Consider the following 9,297-nt stretch of genomic DNA (forward strand, 5'->3'; position numbering starts at 1 on the left):
CCTAGCTTGGTGTCTGGCATGATAAATAAACGTTAATAAACAATTGGATAAATATGTGAATGCAGTTATTAATTAATTCTGAAGTTGGAATTTTCTCTATTTGTGGGGATCTTTAGATTGTCCTTCCTCACGCATGCTGAGAATCTACAGTATTTCTTTTGCTTCACTTGCCAAAAGGAGCAAACAATCAGGGAGCTGCCATCTGATAAATACTTCTTTCCCTTTTTTATCTCAAGCAAATGCAACTGAAGAATTAGATGTATATGAACAATTCATTATTGAATTTCTATTATTTATTTACTTCCTGCTGGAGTCAGTATGAGCTTTACTTAGTTACAACACTCAAAGACAATAAAAATCGTTCATTATTTTTTCTGTATCAAGTCAAATCTGATTCCAATTTTCTTCCCCCACAGTACAAAAAGAGCTCTCAGGGCTTAGGGCCATAGTGGCTCCCTCTAACGTGCTTCTTAGTTAAGTCTGCAAGAGCCCTTGAAGGCAGTGGCTCCATCCCTTTGTGAAATAAAATTCATATTTATGACAAGATAATAAAAGTTTAAACATAAAAATTTTTCTTTGCAGGCTTCCCTGGTGGCACAGTGGTTGAGAGTCCGCCTGCCGATGCAGGGAACACGGTTTCGTGCCCCGGCCCGGGGAGATCCCACATGCCGCGGAGCAGCTGGTCCCGTGAGCCATGGCCGCTGAGCCTGCGCGTCCGGAGCCTGTGCTCCGCAACGGGAGAGGCCACAACAGTGAGAGGCCTGCGTACCGAAAAAAAAAAAAAATTTCTTTGCCCTTTGACCTCCTCTCTCCTCTGCTACTGTCCATTGTGTATCTGCATTATGCATCAACCAAACCTCCCCCACCTGCAGAAATACCTGCTCAACCGTAAAAAGCAACACTCTCCTAGCATCAACAAGACAACTCCTTAAAAGGTGACATTCTTTCTCCATCTTGTAAGGGGCCACTAGATGATGCTTAGATCTGGATTGTATAAACTGTCAATAATGCATCATTTAATGTACAGCTTTCTGTTTCGAAAAACTTATATAACTGTGCCTTGACTTCTAATGGGTGGAACAGTTCTCAGAGCTTTCTGAGACGCTCTTCCTGGATTACAATCCTTGAATTTGGCTCAAATAAAATTTTCAATTTCTGTCTTAGATCGACTGATGAATTTTTCGTAGACACCTTCCTGCCATGCAAGCTGGACTGCATAGGAGACATTTTCACCAAGGCTAGGATCGCAGCAACCATTCTCCTCTGATGTCTTGCCATATTCCCAATGGCTGGAAAAAAAGGTGGGGAGGGGTCAAGGACCTTGACTCATCTTACACTGATAACTCACTAAGTCAAACTTCACCTCTGTAAACTCTTGGAGAAATTAAATAGTTCCGCTAAAAATGTTAACAGCAGCTATGTCTCTCTTTGTCTTCTCAGCTGTTACCTTCCCACAAAAAGATGACAAAAGAGACCTCAACGTGGCCTTTACAACCTCTTCAGTCAGTGTGCCAGATATCTTTTGCTGGCCTTCCTGATCTACACTCAAGCATTCTCCACCCTGCTTTCTGCCCTGGAGGCTGGGACATCAACAGGTCCCCAGGCTTCCTAGCTATTAGCTGTTTTTTGCAATGGGGAGCTCTGGCAGGAAAGGGAAGGAAGGTAGAAAATGCAGTCAGGTATTTATTTCCCTAGCTCCCTTCCTAAAGGGTCACCTAAATTTGGCTATGCTTCTTAGCAGAAGGTTCATTCCTTCTCTTAAGGGTCTATGTAAGTCTCTACCCCTGGATTCCAGACTCTCTCCTTTTCTCTCTTCAGGCCAAGGGAATGGTAACATCTCACCTGTTACCATGCCCAAGGGAACGGTAACATCTCAGCTGTTACTACACTACCCACTGTGGTGCCCCTACACCCACACCTTTGTAAATAGTGCCTTTGTCAATAAAACTTTCCCAGGTTATCCTATTTAGAGTGTGTTATTTGCTGATAGGACCCTGACTGATACAGTCAGTGTGATAAAATAACTTATTTTTTCTCTGACTATAAATAATCTTCAATATCTTCTTTTCCAAATAATGTATTTGTTTATGGCACTTATCCATGGATTTCAAAGAACTATATAAAAATAATTCCCACATTTCTTGGTAGAACGATGTGAGAATAATTTTTTAAAAAGAATAAAATCACAATTCTCATACAAACATAAAATCAACATGTGTCAAAGATTTTTATTTCATTCATACTTAACTCAGCAAGGAAGAAACCAGTAATATATCACAGCCAGTTCAAAAAAGAACTCAAATCTCCTCAAATAAAGAATTCCAAATAATTTATGCAGATACTCCCTAGCCAAGGAGGTAGATCGTAACTCCCTACCCCTTGAGTATGGGCTGTGTTTAGTGATCTGCTCCCAGAGACTAAATCATGGAAGTGGGTCTGTGTGTGAGTTTACAGTGGAGAAACTTGGCAAACACACTACCCTAGTCAGGTAATTAAGGTCAACATCACCATCAATAAGACCTGTGGACAGAATGTAGCATTGATATGATGTAATCAGAAGGTCACTTCATCTCTATGGTCATCCTCAAAAACCCATAACCCTGCTCTAATCATGAGAAAAACATCAAATCCCAATAGAGGGGCATCCTACAATATACCTGACCAGTACTACCCAAAACTGTCAAGGTCATCGAAAACAAGGAAAGTGTGAGAAACTGTCATGAACTAAGGAATCTTGTCAGCTAAATGTAATGTGGTATCCTGGATGGGATACAGAAAAAGGATTTAGAGAAAACCTAATAAATCTGAATAAAGTATGGAGTTTAATTAATATACCAGTGCTGGTTTCTTAGTTGTGACAAACATACCATAGTAATTTGAGATGTTAATAACAGAAGAAACTGGGTGAGGGGTATATGGGAACTCTCTGGTATCTTTGCAACTTTTCTGTAAATCTACATCTATGCTAAAACTTAAAGTTTATTAGAGAGAGAGAGAGAGAACTACTCAAGGTGCTATATACTTTTAGTCAGGTAAGGAATGCTGAAATGAATTTACAAATGGATGCAAAATTGGCAAAACCGGTCAATACCCACAGAGTAATAATCAAATTTTACATTTTTATAGACAGTATCAGTGTCCAAAGAGTTAGCTTCTATCTCTACAGAGTTGTAAGATAGTCTAGTCAAAGACAAACCCTGTATAGCCCTATAGGACCAGGTAAATCCCAGAGGTTCCAGCATTCTGTTAAAAAGATATCTAGAAATCTCTTTTGCCCATTTCAAAATCTTTCACAATTTTTTTCTACAAAGGATGCAGGTGTCAAAATTATTTTAAAAAGCCCTTACAACAGGCTGGCCTGACTTGACAAAACAGCTAACAGAAGTATACAAATATTCAGAAGGTTATGCAATGCTTTGCCAAGTTATCACAACATTATGAACTGAAAAATAACCCAAACATCAACATAATTTATCTGCCTGCCCTGGGGAAACCCTACAGATTGCCAAAGATATGCATCATTGCCTTACAGTTAAAAGCACTTGCTTTGTTATGTTACCTAGGCAACACACCAGTAAATGGTACAGTAATAAAATAAGAATTTTAAAAAGCAAGTTGAACAAAAGAACAGTCAATATCAAGTTCCAAACTCAATTCCATTTCCTACCTGGTTGTACAAACTATTTGTGTTAAGAAGGGACTCAGCTCTTAGGTGGGAACTATCATTTTCCCTGGCCTCATATTTTTGTATTGGAGGGGCTTCAACAGCCCATGATTGATTAAGCCCATGATTAACCCCATGGCATCAGTTTCTGCCTATGTAAGAAGAGGCTCCATGACAAAATATCAAATATATGATTATGGTTGGAGCATTTGCCCTTGGAGTTTTTATTTGACTCTTATTTAAATATGTATGTTTCCTTTTTCCTCACAGTCTTAGTGCACGTGCCAAGTGTCTTTTTTTTGTTTTTGGCCACACCTTCCAGCATGTGGAACTTCCCTGACCAAAGATCGAACCCATGCCCCTTGCAGTGGTAGGTGGAGTCTTAACCACTGGACCACTAGGGAAGCCCCAAGTGTCTTTTTTTTTTTTTTTTTAGAATTCTCACTCCTCTTCAATCGCTGAGTTTCAGCTCTTACAAATAACCTTAGAACAATTCAGGTAGCTAAGGTTCTTGGGGGGAAACAGTTCTTACTTGTACGTGAAGAACTACTGCATCCTCAATTTTCTGTAAATAACTCAATTGGCTGGATTAACATTGTCACAGAAACACAAAAATTTTTTAAAGCCATAGATCACTGCGTATATATTTACAAAAGGCATAATCAAACATGCATTTCTCCTTACTAGGAGAACTTAAATAGATGTTTGAACATTAAGGCAGTGATGACTCTAAAACATAATGAAATTCTAAGTTAAGGCTTTATGTTTGTTTTGCCATATTCATAGGCAGCTGTGACCAAAGCAAACTTTTATCTACTAGGTTGAGTTCATCTGCCTAGGATATATTATTTATCCACTACCAACAATTCTTCTACGGGATAGCAATTAGTAGCAAACCACTGATTTATTATACTTTAATGAATTATTAGTCTCCCCCTTAGGTTTTATTTTGAGGATTTAGCCTTCAGCAGCGTAAGCATGTGCCACAGAAGGAACAGAGTATTTTTCTGGGTAAACTTAGAGAAATTTACAGACTGCACTGATTCTTACTTGCTTGAAATTTGGCCAGCAATCAAGAACTCAGGATCTCCTAAATACAGAAAACCTCAAAAGCATACTTGACCACAGACCCATCTCAAAACATAGATATTCTTGAATACTGAAGCAATCAGTCATCACCTTACTTCGTTTGAAGACTGGTATTATCCTCTCTAAACAAAGCAACAAAATGCAGAACACCATATCTTAAATGGATCTATTCTATAATTGTTATCCTCAAGGCACAGTTACTATCCTTGCTGGACCAATGTGTTTCCTCATTCAAGGAAAAAATGAGAGGTGGATGAAAAGAAGATTCACTTTAAAATAGTTGTTTATTGCACTCTTGCCCTATCAAGCTTATGCATAGTATTGAAATTTAGTGGGGAATTTCCTTTTCTCCTTACTTTATTTTTTTTAACAATTAGAGTGACAAAACTTGGACTCAGCTGGTGGGTGCTCTTTGAGGAGCAGCTCTGGAGCACCGCCCTGGCCTTTTGTAGGGAGTAGGGGGGACGCTCATAGGACACACTCCAGTATGAGCTAATAGGCATGATTGCACAGCCCAGCGTTTCCATAGTTGGGGCGACTTACTGTCACTTAGACTGAAACGATCGCTATTCACACTAAGTGCTTGCTGCTACTTCTTTAAGCAAGAATTTTACAGAAACACGTCTTGTGAGGAAAGTACTATACACTTAAACGCTGGTATCAGTAAGAGTTCACGTAGAGGAGGGATGGCATTGACCATATGAAAATTGTCTCAAAAGCTAAAGACAGGGGCTTCCCTGGTGGCGCAGTGGTTGAGAGTCTGCCTGCCGATGCAGGGGACACGGGTTCGTGCCCCGGTCCGGGAGGATGCCACATGGCACGGAGCGGCTGGGACCGTTAGCCATGGCCACTGAGCATGCGCGTCCGGAGCCTGTGCTCCGCAACGGGAGAGGCCACAGCAGTGAGAGGCCCGCGTACTGCAAAAAAAAAAAAAAAGCTAAAGACAGCTGTAGTTTTCCTTCGTGTCTTCAAATAAGGAAAGAGTAAGATGTCAAAGCAGATGAAGCTGATGGTGTTTAAATCTGATGGTGCAGCATCAGACTTCTTTAGACATTATTAGGAAACAGGAATTTCTTTTTATACATTTTTTTTTTTTTTTTTTTTTTTTACGGTGCGCGCGCCTCTCACTGTTGTGGCCTCTTCCGTTGCGGAGCAGAAGCTCCGGACGTGCAGGCTCAGCGGCCATGGCTCACGGGCCCAGCTGCTCCACGGCATGTGGGATCTTCCCGGACCGGGGCACTAACCCGTGTCCCCTGCATCGGCAGGCGGACTCTCAACCACTGCGCCACCAGGGAAGCCCGGAAACAGGAATTTCTAACAAGCACTGGCAGAAGTATTTTAGGTGCAATTTAAGTAAGTCATATGTCAACTAAAATGTTTCAAAAATTTGAAAAGTTTGTACACTAGTCCTGGTGAGCTTGATTCAGCTAAATGGCTAGATGGGTTTTTTTTTTTTTTTTTTTTTACGTTGTGCTGGGTCTTAGTTGCTGCACTTGGGGATTTTCTTTGTGGCACATGGGATCTTTGTTGTGGCACGTGGGATGTTTTAGTTGCGGCATGCATGTAGGGTCTAGTTCCCTGACCAGGGATCGAATCCAGGTCCCCTGCATTGGGAGCACTGCATCTTACCCACTGGACCACCAGGGAAGTCCCCCGTTAGATGGGTTTTAAAGGTGTGAAATACATTTTTTTTTTAAAGAAGGGACGTCTACACTGAAAGGGCAAATGTAGGCAACACAAAAAATCACTTTTCAAGATCAACATCTTACACTTTATAATACACTCATACATTTTTACACAAATTTCATGCTTATAAGTGCAAAAGGCAAAGAACCTCAAAGAATCGAAGTAACTGTATCATCAACTACATTCAATAGAGTTAATACTGTTGTCCCCATTCTCCATCTTCTAAATCCAGAAGGGAACCGTAAATGCCATCCCCCATGTGAACTCCACTTTCAGAAGTTGGAGACTGGGTGTAGTTCTGCACACAACTGGGTTCCAACAGAGCTGAATTGAGTTTCCATTGTGTTCCAGGCCAAATCCACCAGAAGAAAGTCATCCATTGCTGTCTGAGTTTTATTGCTGTTGAAGAATAAGCGCCCTAAAGTTTCAAAGCCAGAATTCATGGTGTTTCTGCACTGCTTAACTGAACTTTGCTTTCTAGAGCAGGTAGGTGTTTAGCAGTGGAGATTCTTTCAGTTTGGGTCTCTGTGTCAGATGAATCAATACTCATGGAAAAGCTGGAGTGTTTCAGAATACTTCCCAGAGGCAGATGAGGGCTACGTCTAAAAAGAAGTTCAAGTCCCTCTGTGTCTGCGTGTCAAACATTTCAAGGCCTAAGAAGTTAGAATTTCCTCTATGACTGTAGGACTGGGCAGAGGTGTCTGCAAGTAAGAAGTCAGTTTGGGTCTCTATGTCCAGCGATTCCAAGACTGGCTCAGTGGTTATGGGGCTAAGTTCACTCTTTTCAGTTTGAGTCTGGATGTTTGAGGCCGAAAAGAACTCTACAATATCAAAATCAACTGCAGGATTCTGAGTTGGGCCAGATGGGAGCTGGGTGTCAGGTCCATTACTTGTGTCAGACGAAGACTACAATTGTCCAGTGTCTGAGCAGGCAGATTACTTGACAAGATGTTTTCCAGATCACTTAATAAATCCCTGGTTCAGGTCCGATTATCTGTCATGTTCTGTGAAGAAAGTGAACTATTTTGTGTGCTGAATGAAGTTCATGATTGGTTCAGATTTCTCAATATCTTGATTTAAAGTTTTAGGGTGGTTCTGAGGTAACAAACCATGAGTTACAGTCTCTGCTACTAAGCTGCTGCTTATAATTTGTCTGTAGAAACATCATATGATGAATGAACACTCTCAAAAATGTCTCCACACATTACAGCTTGGTCTATCTGTACTCGATCATCTGTTGGACTTCGCATTCCACTGGTCTGAGTTTCTCTCAAAAGAGATCCCACTTGACGGGAAACTGGGATCTATAAATACATCAGTCTGAGCAGCTATAGATGAGATTACCTTAGAACTGGGCAAAAACTTTGAGTATGAACACTAATGGGAAGGGAAACTTGAGAACCAAATGTCAAATCAGTTTATGAACAAGGTGATACAGAGGAATCAGGGCTAGCCCACTGTGCAGAGTAAAAAGTGTTGTGTGATGTAAGACAGGTCTGCCTGTGCATTGATTGAAGAAATGCTGTTTTCTTGACATCTGTTCCCTAGTTCTTGTAAAGAGTTAGATGGACTTTTACCCAAGTTCACTTGAACACCTGTACTAATTGGCTCAACAGCAACGGGATTTACAATTTTTGAAAGACGGAGGCTCTCCTTGAGAGAGCAAGCCTCTGAATCTAGGCCGAGGATCAGGGTTCCTATGGACAAGGGCAGTAAGTGCACAGAACTGGGGGGACAGAGCCCTGATGATCGACACCCAACACTACAGGCTGGGTTGAGGAGTCTGCTGTAGGCACAAAGACAGGCACTTCAGGATTTGGTAAAAGGAGCTTCTGAGGATACCCTGGACATGTTGAAAGAGTCTGCTTTCTGGCATTAGAGCTGCAAGAGTCTTCAAAAGAAGCCATTAGCTTTATTTCTGAAGTTTCTAGCTCTTGAGCATCTGGTGTTGGGGTTGATTGGTTGCTCAGTGATTCACTGGTCTTACTGGACAACTTCTGGTTGTGCAGGTACTTTTCCATTTTCCTTTTCTTACTAGATGGATCCCTGTGTTCTGCAGGGATCGCACGGCCAGTTCGGTAGATGTGGGACTGTAAATGCAGTCCTTCTGGCATAGGGACAGCCACATGTGCACTGGAAGGTATTGCCACAATCCTCTGGATGTCTTTTCAAGTCCTACTCAGTGCCATACGAATTGCTGCACTTAACTATGTTTGTGCTGCTTTTCCGCATGGATTTTCATAAAGTGCTGTTTTCTGAGAGAAAATTGAGAACTTGGTCTGTCAGGGCCTCTCGGGCAACCTTCAATCGGACAAGAGCAGAACCTCAGGACAGTTTTCAAATCTCTTCCTATTGTTGGATTCTCTATGCCATCCTGCTGGTGGTGCCTCTTGACCAGGTGCGTGTTGAGCACCGGGCTGTTGGGCAGGATCTTGCCGCCACCGCGCGCCGGGCACAGGCTGTTGGTCCACACGGCCCGGGACAGCTCGCTCACCCATGGAGGGATGAGCTTCCCGGCCAGCTGCCTATCAGCGGCCTTGGGGGAAGGGGACCCCATGGGCCCGAGGCGGCGGCAGCTCCCCTCACAGCCTGGGCGCCCCAGGCCAGAGACCCGGGCCCTGCCGCCACCGTCTCAGAGGCCACCAGGTGCGCCATGTGTCTTGAAGCCCAAATTCACCTGGGTCTTTCACACCTGTTTCAGATACCCTGGTAGAAGAGTGACTATCTCTCATAGTAAATTGGTAAAGAGACTTCTGAATATAATCTAGTATACCCTGCTTGCACAAGGGAAAATGTGTTGATCATGCCTTATGTGAGAATTTCCACTCCATGTCACAGCAATATTTCTTACTACAAAT

At 42.2% G+C, this 9,297-nt stretch overlaps 1 pseudogene; it reads right to left on the reverse strand.

Annotated features, from left to right (window-relative positions):
* Positions 1-6,711: 6,711 nt before the first annotated feature.
* LOC136119199 (ATM interactor pseudogene) lies at positions 6,712-8,951 on the reverse strand (annotated as a pseudogene).
* Between the last annotated feature and the right edge of the window lie 346 nt (positions 8,952-9,297).

Source organism: Phocoena phocoena, chromosome 2 (genome assembly GCF_963924675.1).
Source record: "Phocoena phocoena chromosome 2, mPhoPho1.1, whole genome shotgun sequence".
Taxonomy (NCBI): domain Eukaryota; kingdom Metazoa; phylum Chordata; class Mammalia; order Artiodactyla; family Phocoenidae; genus Phocoena; species Phocoena phocoena.